Source organism: Bufo gargarizans, chromosome 3, assembly GCF_014858855.1.
Source record: "Bufo gargarizans isolate SCDJY-AF-19 chromosome 3, ASM1485885v1, whole genome shotgun sequence".
In the NCBI taxonomy this organism is placed as follows: domain Eukaryota; kingdom Metazoa; phylum Chordata; class Amphibia; order Anura; family Bufonidae; genus Bufo; species Bufo gargarizans.
The window spans coordinates 341,887,923-341,911,030 of NC_058082.1; the positions used below are offsets into that span (position 1 = coordinate 341,887,923).

Below are 23,108 nucleotides of genomic sequence, written 5' to 3' on the forward strand. Positions count from 1 at the left end.
TATTTGAAATCTATCCCTAAAAGGGTATATAATATTGAAGGTGCACATAGGGTCATTCAGAATAACTTCACACACACCCGCTACTGTGTATTTCCAAGTCTAATTCTGTCACTAAACCCATACCTGTCACCCAGCGCCTAAATACTAGGCCTCAAATTTAAATCCCTCTAAATCTCTCGTTACCGTTGTCCTGTTGTAGCTGGGAAAGTTATTTAGTGCCCGTCAAAGCACATTTTTTGTTCTGGGTTGAAGTACAATTCCCAATTTAGCAATTTCATAATTTAGTGGTTCCTGCTATATCAGAGCTATTTGAAATCTATCCCAAAAAGGGTATATAATATTGAAGGTGCACATAGGGTCATTCAGAATAACTTCACACACACCCGCTACTGTGTATTTCCAAGTCTAATTCTGTCACTAAATCCATACCGGTGACCCAGCGCCTAAATACTAGGCCTCAAATTTAATTCCCTCTAAATCTCTCGTTACCCACCGCTGTACTGTTGTTGCTGGGCAAGATATTTAGTGTCCGTCAAAGCACATTTTTTGTTCTGGGTTGAAGTACAATTCCCAATTTAGCAATTTCATAATTTAGTGGTTTCTGCTATATCAGAGCTATTTGAAATCTATCCCTAAAAGGGTATATAATATTGAAGGTGCACATAGGGTCATTCAGAATAACTTCACACACACCCGCTACTGTGTATTTCCAAGTCTAATTCTGTCACTAAACCCATACCTGTCACCCAGCGCCTAAATACTAGGCCTCAAATTTATATCCAGCTAAATCTGTCCCTAGTGCTGTAGCTGGGCGAGTTATTTAGTGTCCGTTCAAGCACATTTCTTGTTCTGGGTTGAAATACAATTCCCAATTTAGCAATTTCATAATTTAGTGGTTCCTGCTATATCAGAGCTCTTTGAAATCTATCCCAAAAAGGGTATATAATATTGAAGGTGCACATAGGGTCATTCAGAGTAACTTCACACACACCCGCTACTGTGTATTTCCAAGTCTAATTCTGTCACTAAATCCATACCGGTGACCCAGCGCCTAAATACTAGGCCTCAAATTTAATTCCCTCTAAATCTCTCGTTACCCACCGCTGTACTGTTGTTGCTGGGCAAGATATTTAGTGTCCGTCAAAGCACATTTTTTGTTCTGGGTTGAAGTACAATTCCCAATTTAGCAATTTCATAATTTAGTGGTTTCTGCTATATCAGAGCTATTTGAAATCTATCCCTAAAAGGGTATATAATATTCAAGGTGCACATTGGGTCATTCAGAATAACTTCACACACACACGCTTCTGTGCATTTCCAAGTCTAATTCTGTCACTAAATCCATACCGGTCACCCAGCGCCTAAATACTAGGCCTCAAATTTATATCCCGCTGAATTTGAATACAATACATTGGGCCAAATAATATATTTGTTGTTGTGGTGAACCATAACAATGAGAAAAACATCTAGTAAGGGACGCGGACGTGGACATGGTCGTGGTGGTGTTAGTGGACCCTCTGGTGCTGGGAGAGGACGTGGCCGTTCTGCCACATCCACACGTCCTAGTGTACCAACTACCTCAGGTCCCAGTAGCCGCCAGAATTTACAGCGATATATGGTGGGGCCCAATGCCGTTCTAAGGATGGTAAGGCCTGAGCAGGTACAGGCATTAGTCAATTGGGTGGCCGACAGTGGATCCAGCACGTTCACATTATCTCCCACCCAGTCTTCTGCAGAAAGCGCACAGATGGCGCCTGAAAACCAACCCCATCAGTCTGTCACATCACCCCCATGCATACCAGGGAAACTGTCTCAGCCTCAAGTTATGCAGCAGTCTCTTATGCTGTTTGAAGACTCCGCTGGCAGGGTTTCCCAAGGGCATCCACCTAGCCCTTCCCCAGCGGTGAAAGACATAGAATGCACTGACGCACAACCACTTATGTTTCCTGATGATGAGGACATGGGAATACCACCTCAGCATGTCTCTGATGATGACGAAACACAGGTGCCAACTGCTGCGTCTTTCTGCAGTGTGCAGACTGAACAGGAGGTCAGGGATCAAGACTGGGTGGAAGACGATGCAGGGGACGATGAGGTCCTAGACCCCACATGGAATGAAGGTCGTGCCACTGACTTTCACAGTTCGGAGGAAGAGGCAGTGGTGAGACCGAGCCAACAGCGTAGCAAAAGAGGGAGCAGTGGGCAAAAGCAGAACACCCGCCGCCAAGAGACTCCGCCTGCTACTGACCGCCGCCATCTGGGACCGAGCACCCCAAAGGCAGCTTCAAGGAGTTCCCTGGCATGGCACTTCTTCAAACAATGTGCTGACGACAAGACCCGAGTGGTTTGCACGCTGTGCCATCAGAGCCTGAAGCGAGGCATTAACGTTCTGAACCTGAGCACAACCTGCATGACCAGGCACCTGCATGCAAAGCATGAACTGCAGTGGAGTAAACACCTTAAAACCAAGGAAGTCACTCAGGCTCCCCCTGCTACCTCTTCTGCTGCTGCCGCCTCGGCCTATTCTGCTGCTGCCGCCTCGGCCTCTTCCTCCGCCTCTGGAGGAACGTTGGCACCTGCCGCCCAGCAAACAGGGGATGTACCACCAACACCACCACCACCACCACCTCCGTCACCAAGCGTCTCAACCATGTCACACGCCAGCGTTCAGCTCTCCATCTCACAAACATTTGATAGAAAGCGTAAATTCCCACCTAGCCACCCTCGATCCCTGGCCCTGAATGCCAGCATTTCTAAACTACTGGCCTATGAAATGCTGTCATTTAGGCTGGTGGACACAGACAGCTTCAAACAGCTCATGTCGCTTGCTGTCCCACAGTATGTTGTTCCCAGCCGGCACTACTTCTCCAAGAGAGCCGTGCCTTCCCTGCACAACCAAGTATCCCATAAAATCAAGTGTGCACTGCGCAACGCCATCTGTAGCAAGGTCCACCTAACCACAGATACGTGGACCAGTAAGCACGGCCAGGGACGCTATATCTCCCTAACTGCACACTGGGTAAATGTAGTGGCAGCTGGGCCCCAGGCGGAGAGCTGTTTGGCGCACGTCCTTCCGCCGCCAAGGATCGCAGGGCAACATTCTTTGCCTCCTGTTGCCACCTCCTCCTTCTCGGCTTCCTCCTCCTCTTCTTCCACCTGCTCATCCAGTCAGCCACACACCTTCACCACCAACTTCAGCACAGCCCGGGGTAAACGTCAGCAGGCCATTCTGAAACTCATATGTTTGGGGGACAGGCCCCACACCGCACAGGAGTTGTGGCGGGGTATAGAACAACAGACCGACGAGTGGTTGCTGCCGGTGAGCCTCAAGCCCGGCCTGGTGGTGTGTGATAATGGGCGAAATCTCGTTGCAGCTCTGGGACTAGCCAATTTGACGCACATCCCTTGCTTGGCGCATGTGCTGAATTTGGTGGTGCAGAAGTTCATTCACAACTACCCCGACATGTCAGAGCTGCTGCATAAAGTGCGGGCCGTCTGTTCGCGCTTCCGGCGTTCACATCCTGCTGCTGCTCGCCTGTCTGCGCTACAGCGTAACTTCGGCCTTCCCGCTCACCGCCTCATATGCGACGTGCCCACCAGGTGGAACTCCACCTTGCACATGCTGGACAGACTGTGCGAGCAGCAGCAGGCCATAGTGGAGTTTCAGCTGCAGCACGCACGGGTCAGTCGCACTACAGAACAGCACCACTTCACCACCAATGACTGGGCCTCCATGCGAGACCTGTGTGCCCTGTTGCGCTGTTTCGAGTACTCCACCAACATGGCCAGTGGCGATGACACCGTTATCAGCGTTACAATACCACTTCTATGTCTCCTTGAGAAAACACTTAGGGCGATGATGGAAGAGGAGGTGGCCCAGGAGGAGGAGGAGGAGGAGGAGGAAGAGGGGTCATTTTTAGCACTTTCAGGCCAGTCTCTTCGAAGTGACTCAGAGGGAGGTTTTTGGCAACAGCAGAGGCCAGGTACAAATGTGGCCAGCCAGGGCCCACTACTGGAGGACGAGGAGGACGAGGATGAGGAGGAGGTGGAGGAGGATGAGGATGAAGCATGGTCACAGCGGGGTGGCACCCAACGCAGCTCGGGTCCATCACTGGTGCGTGGCTGGGGGGAAAGGCAGGACGATGACGATACGCCTCCCACAGAGGACAGCTTGTCCTTATCCCTGGGCAGCCTGGCACACATGAGCGACTACATGCTGCAGTGCCTGCGCAACGACAGCAGAGTTGCCCACATTTTAACCTGTGCGGACTACTGGGTTGCCACCCTGCTGGATCCACGCTACAAAGACAATGTGCCCACCTTACTTCCTGCACTGGAGCGTGATAGGAAGATGCGCGAGTACAAGCGCACGTTGGTAGACACGCTACTGAGAGCATTCCCAAATGTCACAGGGGAACAAGTGGAAGCCCAAGGCCAAGGCAGAGGAGGAGCAAGAGGTCGCCAAGGCAGCTGTGTCACGGCCAGCTCCTCTGAGGGCAGGGTTAGCATGGCAGAGATGTGGAAAACTTTTGTCAACACGCCACAGCTAACTGCACCACCACCTGATACGCAACGTGTTAGCAGGAGGCAACATTTCACTAACATGGTGGAACAGTACGTGTGCACACCCCTCCACGTACTGACTGATGGTTCGGCCCCATTCAACTTCTGGGTCTCTAAATTGTCCACGTGGCCAGAGCTAGCCTTTTATGCCTTGGAGGTGCTGGCCTGCCCGGCAGCCAGCGTTTTGTCTGAACGTGTATTCAGCACGGCAGGGGGCGTCATTACAGACAAACGCAGCCGCCTGTCTACAGCCAATGTGGACAAGCTGACGTTCATAAAAATGAACCAGGCATGGATCCCACAGGACCTGTCCGTCCCTTGTCCAGATTAGACATTAACTACCTCCCCATAACCATATATTATTGGACTCCAGGGCACTTCCTCATTCAATCCTATTTTTATTTTCATTTTACCATTATATTGCGAGGCTACCCAAAGTTGAATGAACCTCTCCTCTGCCTGTGTGCTAGGCCTAAATATATGCCAATGGACTGTTGCAGTGGTGGGTGACGTGAAGCCTCATTCTCTGCTATGACATGCAGACTGATTCTCTGCTGACATGAAGCCAGATCCTCTGTTACGGGAGCTCTCTCCTCTGCCTGGGTGCTGGGCCTAAATTTATGACAATTGACTGTTGCAGTGGTGGGTGACGTGAAGCCTGATTCTCTGCTATGATATGAAGACTGATTCTCTGCTGACATGAAGCCAGATTGTCTGTTACGGGACCTTTCTCCTCTGCCTGGGTTCTGGGCCTAAATTTATGAAAATTGACTGTTGCAGTGGTGGGTGACGTGAAGCCTGATTCTCTGCTATGATATGAAGACTGATTCTCTGCTGACATGAAGCCAGATTGTCTGTTACGGGACCTTTCTCCTCTGCCTGGGTTCTGGGCCTAAATTTATGACAATGGACTGTTGCAGTGGTGGCTGACGTGAAGCCTGATTCTCTGCTATGACATGCAGACTGATTCTCTGCTGTCATGAAGCCAGATTGTCTGTTACGGGACCTCTCTGCTCTGCCTGTGTGCTAGGCCTAAATATATGCCAATGGACTGTTGCAGTGGTGGCTGACGTGAAGCCTCATTCTCTGCTATGACATGCAGACTAATTCTCTGCTGACATGAAGCCAGATTGTCTGTTACGGGACCTCTCTCCTCTGCCTGGGTGCTGGGCCTAAATTTATGACAATGGACTGTTGCAGTGGTGGCTGACGTGAAGCCTGATTCTCTGCTATGACATGCAGACTAATTCTCTGCTGACATGAAGCCAGATTGTCTGTTACGGGACCTCTCTCCTCTGCCTGGGTGCTGGGCCTAAATATATGCCAATGGACTGTTGCAGTGGTGGCTGACGTGAAGCCTCATTCTCTGCTATGACATGCAGACTAATTCTCTGCTGTCATGAAGCCAGATTGTCTGTTACGGGACCTCTCTGCTCTGCCTGTGTGCTAGGCCTAAATATATGCCAATGGACTGTTGCAGTGGTGGGTGACGTGAAGCCTCATTCTCTGCTATGACATGCAGACTGATTCTCTGCTGACATGAAGCCAGATTGTCTGTTACGGGACCTCTCTGCTCTGCCTGTGTGCTAGGCCTAAATATATGCCAATGGACTGTTGCAGTGGTGGGTGACGTGAAGCCTCATTCTCTGCTATGACATGCAGACTGATTCTCTGCTGACATGAAGCCAGATTGTCTGTTACGGGACCTCTCTGCTCTGCCTGTGTGCTAGGCCTAAATATATGCCAATGGACTGTTGCAGTGGTGGGTGACGTGAAGCCTCATTCTCTGCTATGACATGCAGACTGATTCTCTGCTGACATGAAGCCAGATTGTCTGTTACGGGACCTCTCTGCTCTGCCTGTGTGCTAGGCCTAAATATATGCCAATGGACTGTTGCAGTGGTGGGTGACGTGAAGCCTCATTCTCTGCTATGACATGCAGACTGATTCTCTGCTGACATGAAGCCAGATCCTCTGTTACGGGAGCTCTCTCCTCTGCCTGGGTGCTGGGCCTAAATTTATGACAATTGACTGTTGCAGTGGTGGGTGACGTGAAGCCTGATTCTCTGCTATGATATGAAGACTGATTCTCTGCTGACATGAAGCCAGATTGTCTGTTACGGGACCTTTCTCCTCTGCCTGGGTTCTGGGCCTAAATTTATGAAAATTGACTCTTACAGTGGTGGGTGACGTGAAGCCTGATTCTCTGCTATGATATGAAGACTGATTCTCTGCTGACATGAAGCCAGATTCTCTGTTACGGGACCTCTCTCCTCTGCCTGGGTGCTGGGTAGTGTTGAGCGCGAATATTCGAAAAGCAAATTTTTTTCGCGAATATCGCAACTTCGCGATTTCGCGAATATTTCGAATATAGTGCTATATATTCGTAAAAACGAATATTCGTTTTTTGTTTCCCCCCCCCCCCCCCACAAAATTACAGTACACATATAATTGATTGTTTCCCAAAGGTCCAACAGCTCAGATCTTACTCACATTGCCTAGAAAGTGATTGAGGCGCGAATCTTCGTAAGGCGATTTTATTAGCGCACATGCGAATATCGGCACGTCCCAGAACAGAGGCAAAGGGCTTTGCATTCATACATTAGTGAATTGAGTTGCGAATCTTCGTAAGGCGATTTTATTAGCGCACATGCGAATATCTACACTTGTCCCAGAACAGAGGCAAAGGGCTTTGCATTCATACATTAGTGATTGAATTGAGCTGCGAATCTTCGTAAGGCGATTTTATTAGCGCACATGCGAATATCGGCACGTCCCAGAACAGAGGCAAAGGGCTTTGCATTCATACATTAGTGAATTGAGTTGCGAATCTTCGTAAGGCGATTTTATTAGCGCACATGCGAATATCTACACTTGTCCCAGAACAGAGGCAAAGGGCTTTGCATTCATACATTAGTGATTGAATTGAGCTGCGAATCTTCGTAAGGCGATTTTATTAACGCAAATGCAAATATCTACACTTGTCCCCAGAACAGAGAGGCAAAGGCCTGTGCATTCATATAGTATAGCACCATATTCGCGAATACGTAGAACTTCGTAAAATTCGATTTACGAATATTCGTATTTTTTATTTTACTTTCCACCTTACAGATTACATTGATCTGTACTCTGTCAACTACTGTCATCACCCCCCACTGTATCTCGATTGATTCCCAAAAGTCTCACATTCCCTAGAAAGTGATTGAGGTGCGAATCTTCGTAAGGCGATTTTATTAGCGCACATGCGAATATCTACACTTGTCCCAGAACAGAGGCAAAGGGCATTGCATTCATACATTAGTGATTGAATTGAGTTGCGAATCTTCGTAAGGCGATTTCATTAGCGCACATGTGAATTTTGCATAGCATATGTATTATGCGATAATTCGAATTATCGCATATGCGAAATAATAACGAATTTGAATAATCGCGAATATTTTACGAATATTCTTTCGAATATTCACAAAATTTCGCGAATTCGAATATGGGACATGCCGCTCAACACTAGTGCTGGGCCTAAATTTATGACAATGGACTGTTGCAGTGGTGGGTGACGTGAAGCCTGATTCTCTGCTATGACATGCAGACTGATTCTCTGCTGACATGAAGCCAGATTGTCTGTTACGGGACCTCTCTCCTCTGCCTGGGTGCTGGGCCTAAATATATGCCAATGGACTGTTGCAGTGGTGGCTGACGTGAAGCCTCATTCTCTGCTATGACATGCAGACTAATTCTCTGCTGACATGAAGACAGATTCTCTGTTACGGGACCTCTCTCCTCTGCCTGGGTGCCGGGGCCTAAATATCTGAGAATGGACTGTTCCAGTGGTGGGTGACGGGAAGCCAGATTCTCTGCTATGGAACCTCTCTCCAATTGATTTTGGTTAATTTTTATTTATTTAATTTTTATTTTAATTCATTTCCCTATCCACATTTGTTTGCAGGGGATTTACCTACATGTTGCTGCCTTTTGCAGCCCTCTAGCTCTTTCCTGGGCTGTTTTACAGCCTTTTTAGTGCCGAAAAGTTCGGGTCCCCATTGACTTCAATGGGGTTCGGGTTCGGGACGAAGTTCGGATCGGGTTCGGATCCCGAACCCGAACATTTCCGGGATGTTCGGCCGAACTTCTCGAACCCGAACATCCAGGTGTTCGCTCAACTCTACTCTCCATCCAATCTGACTGAGAGTGAGCTATTTTGCAAGAAAGAACGAGCAAAAATTTTAGATGTGCAAAGCTTGTACAGACATACCCCAAAAGACTTGCATCTGATCTGTAATTGCAGCAAAAAGTGGTCCTATAAAGTATTGACTCAGGGGGGCTGAATAAAAATGCACGCCACACTTTCCAGATTTCTATTTATTAAAAAATTATAAAACCATGTATCATTTTATTTTCCAGTCACACATACTTTCTCCTTTGTGTTGGTCTATCACATAAAATCCGAAAAAAATACATTTAAAGAGGTTTTACCCTTTCGCTAGGATATGCCCCCATTGTCTGATAGGTGCGGGTCCCACCTCTGAAACCCGCACCTACAACAAGAACGGAGCGGGGAAATGAATCGAGGACACACTGCACATGCGCAGCCGCCCTCCATTCATTTCAATGGGGCTGCCAAAAATAACCGGGGTCCTCCAGCCACAGCTCTCCCCGCTCTGTTCTCCTTGTAGGTGCGGGTCCCAGAGGTGGGACCCACACATATCAGACAAGGACGGCATATCCTAGCGATATGCCCCAATTGTATGTGATGGGAATACCTCTTTAAGTTTGTGGGTGCAAGATGAAAAAATTTGGAAACGTTCAAGGGATATTGAATTCTATTCCAAGGGACTGTACATCTCCATTCAATGTTTGTGCATCTGAAGGAAACAGCCAAGTACTGTTCTCCACTGTCAGTCCCATAGCATGACCACTACTCCATTTAAACTCCTCCTCACTATGCTCATAAACTCTCTCACTGTGCTCATAAACCCTTCCTTAGTACGCTCATAAATTCCTCACTACGCGCACATCCTCACTGTGCCGATAAACTCCTCACTGCACTTCTAAACTCCTCCTCACTGCACTCATAAACTCTTCCTCACTGCACCCATAACATGTTCTCATTGCGGTCATAAACTCCTCCTCACTGCTCTCATAAACTCCTCCTCTGTAACGGGGTGCCGAAGGCGCACTCGGTCTCCCATCAGCCGCAGACCTGCTGCTTAGCTTCGGGAGCGAGGATCTGTGTTTGACCTCGTTCCCAGGGCGGCTTTGCTAGCTGGGAGGCTCCCTGCTCCTAGGTCTGCCTTGAGCGCCGAGCTGATCACTCGGTGCTCGACTGGTCGGTCTGTCGGTCATGTGACGCTGGCCACGTCACATGACCCTCACTCCCCACTATAAATACAGGCAGCCTGCTGGCCACAGGTTGCCTGTTAATTTAGGTTCCTGGCAGTTGTTGGATACCTGTGTACTTACCTGATCCTGTTCCCTGACGATCCTTTTCCTGCTCCTCCTGTACTGCGCATCCTTCCTGGTATGACCTCGGCTTCCACCTGACTATTCTTTGCGGACTCCTTTGGTACTTCTCGACTCTCCTGGTATTTATGACCCCGGCTTCTCCTGACCTTTCTTTGCTTATCCCTCTGTACTGCGTTGTCCTCTTGGTTTTGACCCGGTCCGTTCACTATCCTCAGGACTCGTGAGGCAAGTAGGCAGGGCCAGGGGTGAGGGTGGAGCGCAGTGGTCACTATCCCCCCCCCCCTGTGTGTGTGTGTACGTGACCGTTACATCCTCACTATGCTTATAAACTCGTCCTCACTGCACTCATACTTCCCTGTACTCAAACTCCTCCTCATAGCGCTCAAGTTCCTTCTTACTGTGCCCATGAACTCCTCTTTACTGAACTCATGAACTCTTCCTCACTGCGCTTATAAACTCCTCCTCACTGCACTCATAATGTCACTTAGGGTTGGCGAACAGTGCAGCCTTGTACTTCACCCGCACCACTGTCCCTACCTACTTAGACAATCTGTCCTAAATGGCAGCCCCCAACTTGGTGACAGTCCTTAACTTGACTAAGTGCATGGGCGTAAACCTAGTGGTATAAAAGAGTAGTCAGACAGAAAGAGGTCAGAACTAAATAGGCAAAACCAGAATCCAAAAGCTAAGTCAAAATCAGGTCAGAGTCCAAACTAGAGGGATATGCCAGAACCAATACACAGAACCAATACACAGAGTCAAATACCAGATGGGATCAGTGCCAGGAGATAATTTCAGAGGAACTGACTTTGGCTTGTCTCTGGATTAGCCCCTTGTCTACTGATTTGGCTGCACTTGTCTCTCCCAGTTTTGAGCCTGCTTGAGGACTACTCTTTTTTTAACTCCCTGGTCGTTCTGGTAGGTCTACTTCTATTAAGCTCAGACCTGTTTTCTGCTACTTTACTCCACAGGCATAACCTAGGTCCTTAGCTCGAAGTCCATCAAGCCTTGTTTCAGGCCATGGTGAAGAACATAACCTTAGTTCCTAGTAACTAGTGTTGATAAGAAAGACTGATAGCAGTTCTTGAGTTTACTTGCTGTGGTTCCAGGTGACCTGAGTACTTCCCTACACATAACATAGGGACAAGACCCTTATGCTCACTGGGGCCAAAATATCTTCAACATTTTAGGACTTATCAAACCAAAAAATAAGCGGTTACCAAGGCTATATCAATTTATTGTCTGCATTCAGAAAGAACCCATGATGTATATTCACAGCGCAGCAGAGAGGAAGCAGACAGGAATGAAGTCCTTAGATGGAAAGATCTTCTCATTGAATACACAAGCTGCCTTGTAAAATATTTAACATTTGCATAGCTTTGAACATTTATCAGCCATGTGTATAATATTAAAACGCTTGTCAAAGCTCCACGCAACATCAATTTTAAATTAAACCCAAGTATCAAATGTAGTCTCTGAAAAGAGAAAGATAGTTCAGTCCGAAAGAGGAATTTTTATTTTTTGTGAGTGACTGAATGTAAAGTTATAACACAATTTATACTGCTAAAGTTCCTTCCCTTAAAAAAACATCCAGGATTTTTTTCTTTTGCATATACAGGTCCTTCTAAAAAAATTAGCATATTGTGATAAAGTTCATTATTTTCTGTAATGTACTGATAAACATTAGACTTTCATATATTTTAGATTCATTACACACCAACTGAAGTAGCTCAAGCCTTTTATTGTTTTAATATTGATGATTTTGGCATACAGCTCATGAAAACCCAAATTTCCTATCTAAAAAAATTAGCATATTTCATCCGACCAATAAAAGAAAAGTGTTTTTAATACAAAAAAAGTCAACCTTCAAATAATTATGTTCAGTTCTGCACTCAATACTTGGTCGGGAATCCTTTTGCAGAAATGACTGCTTCAATGCGGCGTGGCATGGAGGCAATCAGCCTGTGGCACTGCTGAGGTGTTATGGAGGCCCAGGATGCTTCCATAGCGGCCTTAAGCTCATCCAGAGTGTTGGGTCTTGCGTCTCTCAACTTTCTCTTCCCAATATCCCACAGATTCTCTATGGGGTTCAGGTCAGGAGAGTTGGCAGGCCAATTGAGCACAGTAATACCATGGTCAGTAAACCATTTACCAGTGGTTTTGGCACTGTGAGCAGGTGCCAGGTCGTGCTGAAAAATGAAATCTTCATCTCCATAAAGCTTTTCAGCAGATGGAAGCATGAAGTGCTCCAAAATCTCCTGATAGCTAGCTGCATTGACCCTGCCCTTGATAAAACACAGTGGACCAACACCAGCAGCTGACATGGCACCCAGACCATCACTGACTGTGGGTACTTGACACTGGACTTCAGGCATTTTGGCATTTCCCTCTCCCCAGTCTTCCTCCAGACTCTGGCACCTTGATTTCCGAATGACATGCAACAGTCCAGTGCTGCTTCTCTGTAGCCCAGGTCAGGCGCTTCTACCGCTGTTTCTGGTTCAAAAGTGGCTTGACCTGGGGAATGCGGCACCTGTAGCCCATTTCTTGCACACGTCTGTACACGGTGGCTCTGGATGTTTCTACTCCAGACTCAGTCCACTGCTTCCGCAAGGTCTGGAATCGGTCCTTCTCCACAATCTTCCTCAGGGTCCGGTCACCTCTTCTCGTTGTGCAGCGTTTTCTGCCACACTTTTTCCTTCCCACAGACTTCCACTGAGGTGCCTTGATACAGCACTCTGGGAACAGCCTATTCGTTCAGAAATTTCTTTCTGTGTCTTACCCTCTTGCTTGAGGGTGTCAATGATGGCCTTCTGGACAGCAGTCAGGTCGGCAGTCTTACCCATGATTGCGGTTTTGAGTAATGAACCAGGCTGGGAGTTTTTAAAAGCCTCAGGAATCTTTTGCAGGTGTTTAGAGTTAATTAGTTGATTCAGATGATTAGGTTAATAGCTCGTTTAGAGAACCTTTTCATGATATGCTAATTTTTTTAGATAGGAATTTGGGGTTTTCATGAGCTGTATGCCAAAATCATCAATATTAAAACAATAAAAGGCTTGAACTACTTCAGTTGGTGTGTAATGAATCTAAAATATATGAAAGTCTAATGTTTATCAGTACATTACAGAAAATAATGAACTTTATCACAATATGCTAATTTTTTTAGAAGGACCTGTATAGTACAGAATAGGCCATTATTAAAGAATAAGATATAAGCTTTTGTGTATTCCTTCTCTATACCTGTTGCATTTGATGTGTCATTTGTGGATTGTCAGACATCTTGACTCCTTCTCCCCTCAGATATGGTTTTCTTAATGAATCCTACATTTTGCATCATTCTTGGCTTTGCAGAGGCAGAGGAGGTGGAGTATATTACACTGCACTGCTCTGAGTCCTCTGAGGGCAGCCATAACAGACCAGGCCTTCCGTCTCTGCGTTGTCATCTCTTTCCCCTGGCTGTTACATGCAGGAGGGACCAGTGTGAAACAACATCCTATAAAACTACACCGGATAGTCAGCACACACAGATTGTACAGGCAGTGTGAGTCAGGAGGTTTATATAACTGCAGCTAATCACTGTATACACTCACTTACTATATATCTGCATTGCTGGTCCTTTAGATTGGAGAGAGATTATATCATCGGCAGAATACAGGGATATACAAAAGAACATGGAGTGTGGGAAGGGGCCTGAGAGCTGCCAGGAGATATATTATAGGTGATAATGTCATCCTGTAGGTCACCAACCCCTCACTGATACCTGTCCACACCCTATATAAAAACATAGAATGTGTCGGTAGATAAGAACCATTTGGCCCATCTAGTCTGCCCAATTATAGAAACAGATTGTTGTCCCAGAAAAATTGGAAAGATCAAAGTCCCCAAAAAATTTGAGAAATCACAATCCCAACGCTGCGTTTTCCCAGTAAAACTGATTCCTCAGGGGTCAAATGTTTAAGATACTCGGTAACAGAGTAAAAGCAGCCCTACAGTATCGGCCGCCAAACTAAAAGTCACCTCAAAAGAAGGGCCCTATGATGTAGGCTATACAGGGCCCTGAGATATATGCCTTCTATCCAGTAGCCTACATCTGAGCTCAGTGCTTCTTATATATTCCCTCATAATAGGGCCCTTCTTTTGAGGTGACCTTTAGTTTGGTGGCCAATACTGTAGGACTGCTTTTACTCTTTGTTACCAGATATCTTAAACATTTGTCCCCTGAGGAACCAGTTGTTTTACTGGGGAAACACAGGGTCGAGACTTTGATTTCTCCAATCTTTTGGGGACTTTGGTCTTTCCAATTTTTCTGGGACAACATTCTGTTATATAGGGTGGGGACAGGTATCAGTGATGGGTTAGCCTCTGAGAGGTTGGGTCGTCCCTTTCGGGGCGGGTGCTCTGCCTGTAGTCAGGGTGAGTCTTAGGGACATAATAGGGACAGTAATGTGGGTCCCACAATCCTGGACATGTAATCCGAACTTTCAAGACACACGTATCACCAAACCGTGAGTAAGGAGGACAATTAGAGTCCCGCCTCGTGATAACCTGTTCACCTTCTGATTGTTATAGTTTTTTTATTATCAAGGTATACTATATAAAATGTGCATATTATAGTAGGATTACTCTAATCCTTTTAGATATTGAAATAAAAAAGTTATATTTTAACATAGGGAGGGATTTCCTATTGTTGTTTAGGTTTAGTCTTTCACACTCCCTTAGAGATTTATATATGGTAAAGTTTAGCATCCTGTAGGTCACAAGAAGTCAGCCACATGGGAGAGACCGAGGCCCTGTTTACACATTAGGGCAAGCTCTGGGTTGGTGGTCAGATTTGAGATGAAATGATGCAGCAAATTACAATGCTAGAATACAGGTGGCGAGTTAGCTATATATGTAAAAAAAAAAACGGGGGTTGAGGGAATATATGGAGCGGACTCCTGCATAACGGAAACCAGACGGATCTGTTATGCGGCCCATAGACTTCCATTAAGACAGAATGCTAAATGGAATGACTGTTAAAGGCCTTCCGTCATAGAATCCCATTATGGCCCCTGGAAATATCATGGAATTGTAAAAAAAAACCGAACGTGAAAAACAAAAGTTCTCTCATCCCTAACACATATTACTGGTGTCTGTATGATCATACATTGTGTCTGTGAATAAAGAAGTTATATGTAGATGAGCTTTTTGAGTAGATCCCAGGGTGGTGAAGCTATAGTACATAGAGTATATGATATGTAGATGCTAGGACACAGCTCTGCCCTCAGCATGTCTAACCCTGTCAATCAATGGGAGAGGAAAGTGTGGAGAGCATAGGGTTGTTACAAAGCAGTGCTCCAAGGATTCAGCCTCGCCTCTTGGTGCTCAAATATGAAGAAAAACACTGATTTCTCTGCAGCTGTTTAGCATACAGACAAAAGAAAGACATTGCTTTAATCAGTATGATGAGCCCTACCAGGCAGTACGCCTGGTTTAATAGGGTTGATCCTGGTGACAGAGCCGCTTTAAAAAAATTTGCTCTAAAGGTGTCCATAGCTTTAACGACAGACAGCGACACTGAGTATTCTTGGTCAAAATGCCCAAAATAATTCCATTTATTGATCCGGTAGATTAGGTGAAAGGTGAACAATATTAATCTTTACCAGCGAAAAGACGCCACATCTATGAAACCAATTCAAATATTGTATTGTAGTTTATAATATGTATTTTTAAGATCTAGTATATGACTCGTCCCTAGACACCGTCTCACTTACTTAGCTATTCAAGATGGATTTTTTTGCTTTCTGGGTGAACAGTATTTTTGGGGTATTTGATAGTCAAAGGGGAAGGTGGATCAGGTCCAGTAGTTGGTATGAGGAAACAAGGTGTCACGGCCATGGCTATGACCGTGACTCTCAACCGCATGCGATTGTCAGCGGTTTGGTTTTGTTGTCAATCACAGGTGAGGGCAGTGGTATTTGCCTCACCTGTGGTTGCCGCTGACAACGTATGTATGTGGCAGCTTTCCTGCTGTGCATGCGGTTGCACCTAGCAACCTCTATGTTAGGTGTGAGTATTGTGTTCACTGTGTTGTATGTCTGTGTGCACTCTGTGTAGTATGTGTGGTGTGCACTGACACTCTTCCTGCACTGTGGTTGCCCGTGGCAACGTTTGGCTGTCTGTACATGTGGTGGCAGTGTCCCGGCCTCCGGGCTATCTCCCAGGACACGGTTGCCACCCATGTCATTGCCAGCGGCTATCTCCCAGGACACGGTTGCCACCCATGTGTTGCTACTGTTGGACACTTTTCCTATTTGATGTTTCCCTTCTGTGGTGCTGGAAGGGTTAACTCCCTTCCCAGTGTGTGTGTTGTGTCACTGGGTGTGTCTGACTGTGGGGTGTGGCTTCTTGGCCTATAAAGCCTCACTGTTAGCATGGCTCAGTGGGTTGCTTCAGCCATGCTTGCTGGAGCAGCCTCCTTGTGACCTCCATCTTCCTTGCCAGTGAGAGCCACCCCTGTGGTCATAAAGTATTGTTGCTATGTTTTAGTGTTGCTGTGTGTTTATCTAGTATGTTACATTCTGTTGGGACCTTTTTATGTTTTGGTGCAGCTTACGGTTCTGGATTCCTGTTAGCTCAGGGATCCAGTCAGCAAGGCTGTGGCAGGTTGGTGGAACTTCTCGTTCGCCTGCCATTCCCGTAAGGCTGTTTATGTTCCCCTTTTCCCAACAGCTTGGCCATTGAGACTCCTGCTCCTCCATGCCTAGGAGGAGTAGGTCGTCTTACCCAGCTCCTAGCTCAGGGACCTGCGGAGGGTAAGTCAGGGCTCCGAGGTTCCTGCGCATGGGTCCTCCTACCATCAAGGTCGGCCCATGCAGGTAGGAGTTAGGGTCAGGTTAGGGATGCGTGAGGAGGTGACCTGCTCCCTATCCTGTTCTCATGGCCGAGTAGCCACTACAACATCTGGCATCACACGGATGAGGGTTTCCCCCATCCTCAGCCGTGACACAAGGCCGGGTACAGCTCAGAGGTCAGCACAGAAATAATTTGGATCAAGCAAGTTGAGACAACACTGAGTCACACACCAGAAAATCACAGGGAACAAACAGCCAGAAACTCACCACTGGGGCTGATCATCAAACAATTCCTTACAAGTGGAGTGCTCTTTTAAAGTGCTGCAATTGCTCATCCTCTGCTGACCATTAGCAGCAGTGAAGCAACTGCTCGCCCTCTGGTGATTATTAGTAGCAACGCGGCCATGACTGCTTGCCCTCTGCTGGCCATAAGCAGTAGTGTGGCCACATCTGCCCACACTCAGATGACCATTAGCAGCAGTACAGCTACTACTGCTCACCCTGTAGTGACTATTAGTAGCAATGTGGCCATGCCTGCCCTCTGCTGGTCATTAGCAGCAGTGCAGCCACATCTGCCTGCACTGAGTTGGCCATTAGCAGTAATGCACGCACTTTGGTGTCTATAGAAGTGGTGAAGCCATGACTGTTTGCCCTCTCCTGGCCATTAGTGACAGTGTAATCAAGACTACCCGCCTTCTGCTGGCCATTAGCGGCAGTGTGGTCCACACACATAAGGCACATCCACAGAGATCTACACACATTCACCATGCCTATGACCAGTGGTGTAACTACCATAGCGGCAGACCATGCGACTGCTATGGGGCCCAGGGCATGAGGGGGCCCAGTCTTAGTTGGCATTATCTCCTCTTCTACTGGAGAAGAAAACTTGGTCAGGACTCTACCCTCTAAAAGGAACAACTTTTAGCAAATGAAGCAGTGAGAAAATTGCCCCAACGGTCATTGAAAGGTGTTTAGGCAGGAACCCTTCTGTCCTGTGTGGGGGGTCTGGTTTGATCCTCACTATTGGGGCCCTTACTTCTCTATGTACGTCACTGCCTATGACCTAAATAAACACTGCCCTTCCCCCATCGATGGTGCTGCGGGTGCAGTCCTCTGTCTTTACGCCCATAGTTCACACATCTAATGGTGATCCAGGATATCTTCATAAATGGGATATATTACATCATGCCATTACTTGGTGAATGCACGGTACAGCTAGAATCCCAGATATCTCATGATCAATGCTTAGTAATATTTTGGTGGAGATCACGTAGATTAGCACCAAAGGTAGTCCAGGTCTGCTACATCTCTAACATCCCAGTCTGAGCATCGCATTGGCTGCAACATTTCATTTTTTTTAATGATTTCCAGCTCTTGGACATTGATACTTCTTGACTACTTTCCAGCAGATGACCGGGAGATAACCAAGATCCCATTTTGCTATGATGGTTTTGTTCCAGATGCAATGACCTCCATCGTGTTCCTCTTCCAAGGATGACTATGTATGATGCCAGGGATGCAAGCTGAAAGCTGCGATGCTGACGATAACTGACTGACGCACGTCCTACAACGTGAATTTCTAGCCAGTACCTTGAACCAGCATCCAGGTACCCATGTGACGTGGCGCAATTAGCGATAATCCCCACTTCTACATTTTATTTGCAGACGTACAGTACAGCACAGCAGCTCACGCAGTCATCACCGGCATTTCATTCTCGGCGTCTTTGCCGTCTCTGTGTGGGAGTTGACGCTCATTTGAGTCAGTCCCATGAAAATTTTAGGTTCCCATCTAGCACAGCTGGAGAACGCTACTTGCAATTTCCGAAGCTTTTTGAAAGTGCGGTCCTTCCAAACAAACGCAGCCTTCACCTCATGTTTGCTGGAGCATTCATAAAGCCTATTCATAAAATAGCAGTGTGGGCAGAGAATCAAAGCTCACAGAACAGCACATCGCCTGGAAACGAAAGACGTTCCATGTAATTGTCGAAAACTAAGGGGTTTACGTCGATTTATACGGAGTGCTGAAGAAATTAGTTTCTGCATAAGTCCTCTACAGTGGCGTACATAGAGAAGTAAGGGCCGCATAGTCAGGATAAAACCAGGCCCCCCCATGCAGGACAGAAGGGTTTCCGCCTAAACTCTCTTTCAATGACCCTTGGGCCATTTTTCCAGGGAGTCATTTGCTAAAAGTTGTTCCTTTTAGAGGGTAGAGTCCTGACCAAGTTTTCACCTCCAGTAAAAGAAGAGATAATCCCAACTAAGACTGGGCCCCCTCGTGCCCTGGGCCCCATAGCAGTTGCATGGTAGTTACGCCCCTGGTCCTCTACAGTTAAAGGGGTTTTCTGGGAGCCAATGACCCAATTTAATGACGGTTGCGTGGATCGGCCTGGTCAATTCTAAAAATCCTGCTTTTAGCGGTGCCACTTCCTTTATCAGGTTTGAAGCCTGGGCTATGGACGGGACAACACTTCCTCTGTGGACAGGAACAGAACTATTGCCTTCCTTGGCGCATGCGCAAACTACTGAATCCACACCATCACTGCGCATGCAACAGGGAGAGGAGTAGTTCTGGCTCCTAGCCAAAGTGGAAGGGAACATCCTGGCTATAGCCCAGGCGGATACATGCTACAGGACGTGACATCAGCAGGATTTTCAGAAGAGGAGTGACTACTTTCCCAGAAGGCCGATAGACAGAACTTTTAGTATATTACAAAGTTTTAAGGGGTTCTAAAAGCATTTCGTTTAATTACGTATGGTGGTAACATGTGGAAGAAAGCTCTTGTACTTTCCCTCACTCCTTCCGATACCACCATCTCCGCTGCCCTGGGGCCCCCTGCATGCTCTTGCACCAGAGTCCCGACCGGATGTAGCCACTTCTTTTCCTGTTCAGCTGCATTATAGTCAATGCAGCCAAACAGGAAAAGAAATGGCCACATCCAGTTAGGGACCTTGGACGAAGAATACACAGAGCTAGCCAGAGAAGCGGAGACGGTGGCATCCGAGGAGGAAGGTAAGTGCTATGTAAAGGAGCTGCCTCCACAGGTTAGAACCATACGGTAATTAGACAGAATGCCCAGAGAACTCCTTTAAGGTTGCTTTATGGGACTCGTTGGGTCTTGGGAAAACTCTTGAACAACTATTAAAGGGGTATTCCGTACCATATCCCATATTGGGGTCTGACTATCGAAGCCTGCCGATTAACACAAATTGTAGTGGCAATCCTTGTGGTTGACAACCCTCGTGGTCCCTTAAAGTGGAGTCAGAAAGCATACTACTTATACATTGAATTCCATAAAAACACAGTATGCAGTGAGCTCATAAGCTCCCCCTAGTGGTGGATGCAGACAGGCAGTATTTTATCAGTTAATTCTACGTCAACGCAGAGGATTTAGAGCTGGGTGTCAGCAAAAACGAATAACTTAATGCTACATAATTAAGAAACAATCAGTACATATTTGTAAGCCCTATTTAGTTTGTTATTCAGCTTTTATATTTACGTTATTGAATTAATACATGATGAAATAACTGCAGAAACCCCCATGCTGACTTGCTGTTATGCATGCAGACCGTGCAGCTTACAGGATATTATGCATGCTCATCCTATCCCATGAAAGGCAACAAGAACATACACACACGTCATCTGTCAATGTCTCTACCCGCACGGCGCAGCCCTCTCACCCAAACATCACCCCTCACCTCCCTATAGGAAGCACGCCATGTTGCGCCATGTACTTAATTGGACGTGTGTGACGCGAACCTCCAATGTCAATCAAGGTCGGGCAGCAACAAGCTTCTCCGTCTATTAGAACAAAGCAGCTGGAGAGTTTGTTGACTAATGAGTTCTCATAATCAAAATGACTTTGAAATTCTAATAGAGTAGATCTACTTGTAAAAGTCACGTTCTGGCACAGGTATCGGCTCACGCTCATAGAAACCCTCTGTGGATGAAAGCCAGAACCTACTGAAATACGGACCAGATCGGGAATAAGAGAATAATGTGTCAGAGCCAATTATATCCAAGGAACTACAGGATACTCTCAGAAAAGGTCAACATATGCATGGTGGAAAGACAGCATTTAAAGGGGTTTTCCAGGAATGTGATATTGATGACCTATCCTTACGATCGGTGGGGTTACGACTCCCAGTACCCCTGCGGATCAGGCACAGTAACAGGCTGCTGAGCTCCAGAACAGGCACCTGAAACACACAGCGCCATACACCGGGTAGTGGCCAGGAATGATACTGCAACCATTAAAATGAATGGGAGTGTCAAGCCGTGTCCAGCCGTGATATGGCATCAGCGCAGTCGTCGCTCTGTGGCTACGGCAACTAGCTCCGCTAACAGTGGCGCTGCTCAACCTATCACGGGTGCTAGGACACCTGGACCAATCAGGCTCTGTGCTGGTGTCACATGCTCCTGCTGGCCACAGGTGCCTGTGATTGATTTTCTAAGCCTCACTAGCTAGCTGTGCGTTTGCTACTCTGGATCATTGACTGCTGTCTTTGACATTGCTTCTGATCACTGATTTTGCCTCCGAGATGACCTCCTAGTATTTGACTCTGCCAGCTTGTGACCTCGCCTTTGTCAGCTGACTTCATCTCTGACGTTTTTCTCCTGGCTTCACTTTGCTGTGTATTTGTATATTATTTTGGATTCTGATCCGGTCCTGGTTTAGCCTGTCTAGTTTTCAACTCTTTCTGCCTCATTAGTATTTTCCAGTTTTGGTTTAGGCCCCTGCATTTAGCTAAGAAGGGACTGTCGTCCAGGTGTAGGCCATCACTTAGGATGGATCGTGCAAATACAGTAAGTAGGGACAGTGGTGCGGGTAGAGCTCAGGCCTGCACTGTTCCCTACCCTTTCATGACAGGAAGCAGCACTGCAGTACCCTTTGCAGACAGGATAGGTCATCGACATTACAGTCCTGGAACACTACTTTAAAGGAAATGTGTCATGAGAAAATGACCTATCGTTTTTTCATAGCAACTATTTTCTTTTGAATTCTTTGTGTGTTTTTTAAATTTGAGAATATACATTTAAAGCGAACCTTTCACCTCATTTTCACTTTATAAACTAGCAACAGTACCTTATAGATTATCTTGAGTGTGTTGTTATCCATGTTACTGCCGCTTTCCTGCGCTGTTTATTCATAAAAAAATTGTCTTATAAAGTTCACATTTCGTGCTCCAACAGTCAAGCAACAAGTCAAGGGGGTAGCCCTTCCCTCTCCTCTGCCCGTACTGCCCCTGCCCTAACGCCGCCTCTATGCCTTGTAATTGACAGCCGGCTCAGTCGCCGGGACGGCGCTTCTGAATCCTGTGCATGCGCCGTCCTCCTCATTCGCCTGAAGATAGTGGAGCGCGCGCACGGGAGGGAGAGCAGACAGGCAGGCATCGCGTACGGCGCATGCGCGATTCTGTTACATGGTCGCGCTTGTGTCCGCCAGAAAGACAGGATCGAGCGGCGAATGAGGAGGACGGCGCATGCGCAGGATTCAGGAGCGCCGTCCCGGCGACTGAGCCGGCTGTCAATTACAAGGCATAGAGGCGGCGTTAGGGCAGGGGCGGTACGGCCAGAGGAGAGGGAAGGGCTACCCCCTTGACTTGTTGCTTGACTGTTGGAGCACGAAATGTGAACTTTATAAGACAATTTTTTTATGAATAAACAGCGCAGGAAAGCGGCAGTAACATGGATAACAACACACTCAAGATAATCTATAAGGTACTGTTGCTAGTTTATAAAGTGAAAATGAGGTGAAAGGTTCGCTTTAAAGAAATTACAAAATTCTGCAGTTTCCACATTGAGCCTAATAACATGTCAAGAATTCCTGTCCTGAACAGATCACCTCTCAGAAGTCATTTCATTTTATCACAGGCAGGATTACAACAGCAGGAAACACGGATATAAAGATAGCACAGAATTCACCATTCACTGGGTGATGGTCGCTGCTCATCTCCTCCCCCTCTCTGTACAATGACCTTTGCACAGGTCGCAGACCATGGCCACATCACTCTCCCATACAGCATGCTAACTGCGGTAAAACTTACACATATTCACAATGGGCGATGGCCACTGCTCGCCTCATCCCCCTCCCTGTACAATGACCTCTGAACAGGTCACAAAGCATGCCCACAATACTGTCCCATAGATTGCATGAGTCCCCTCCAGTCTATTGTGTCTATGGCCCATGGTGGCTGCTGTAAAGGAGCTCTCTAAACGCTGTTAACAATAGCCCAGACAAGATGGCCGCCCTCATA

At 46.9% G+C, this 23,108-nt stretch overlaps 1 protein-coding gene across 1 annotated transcript in view; it reads right to left on the reverse strand.

Moving 5' to 3' along the window:
• The window catches only part of HHAT (hedgehog acyltransferase), a 324,329-nt gene that overhangs the window by 223,446 nt on the left and 77,775 nt on the right, over positions 1-23,108 (reverse strand). The gene's annotated exons all lie outside the window — the stretch shown is intronic.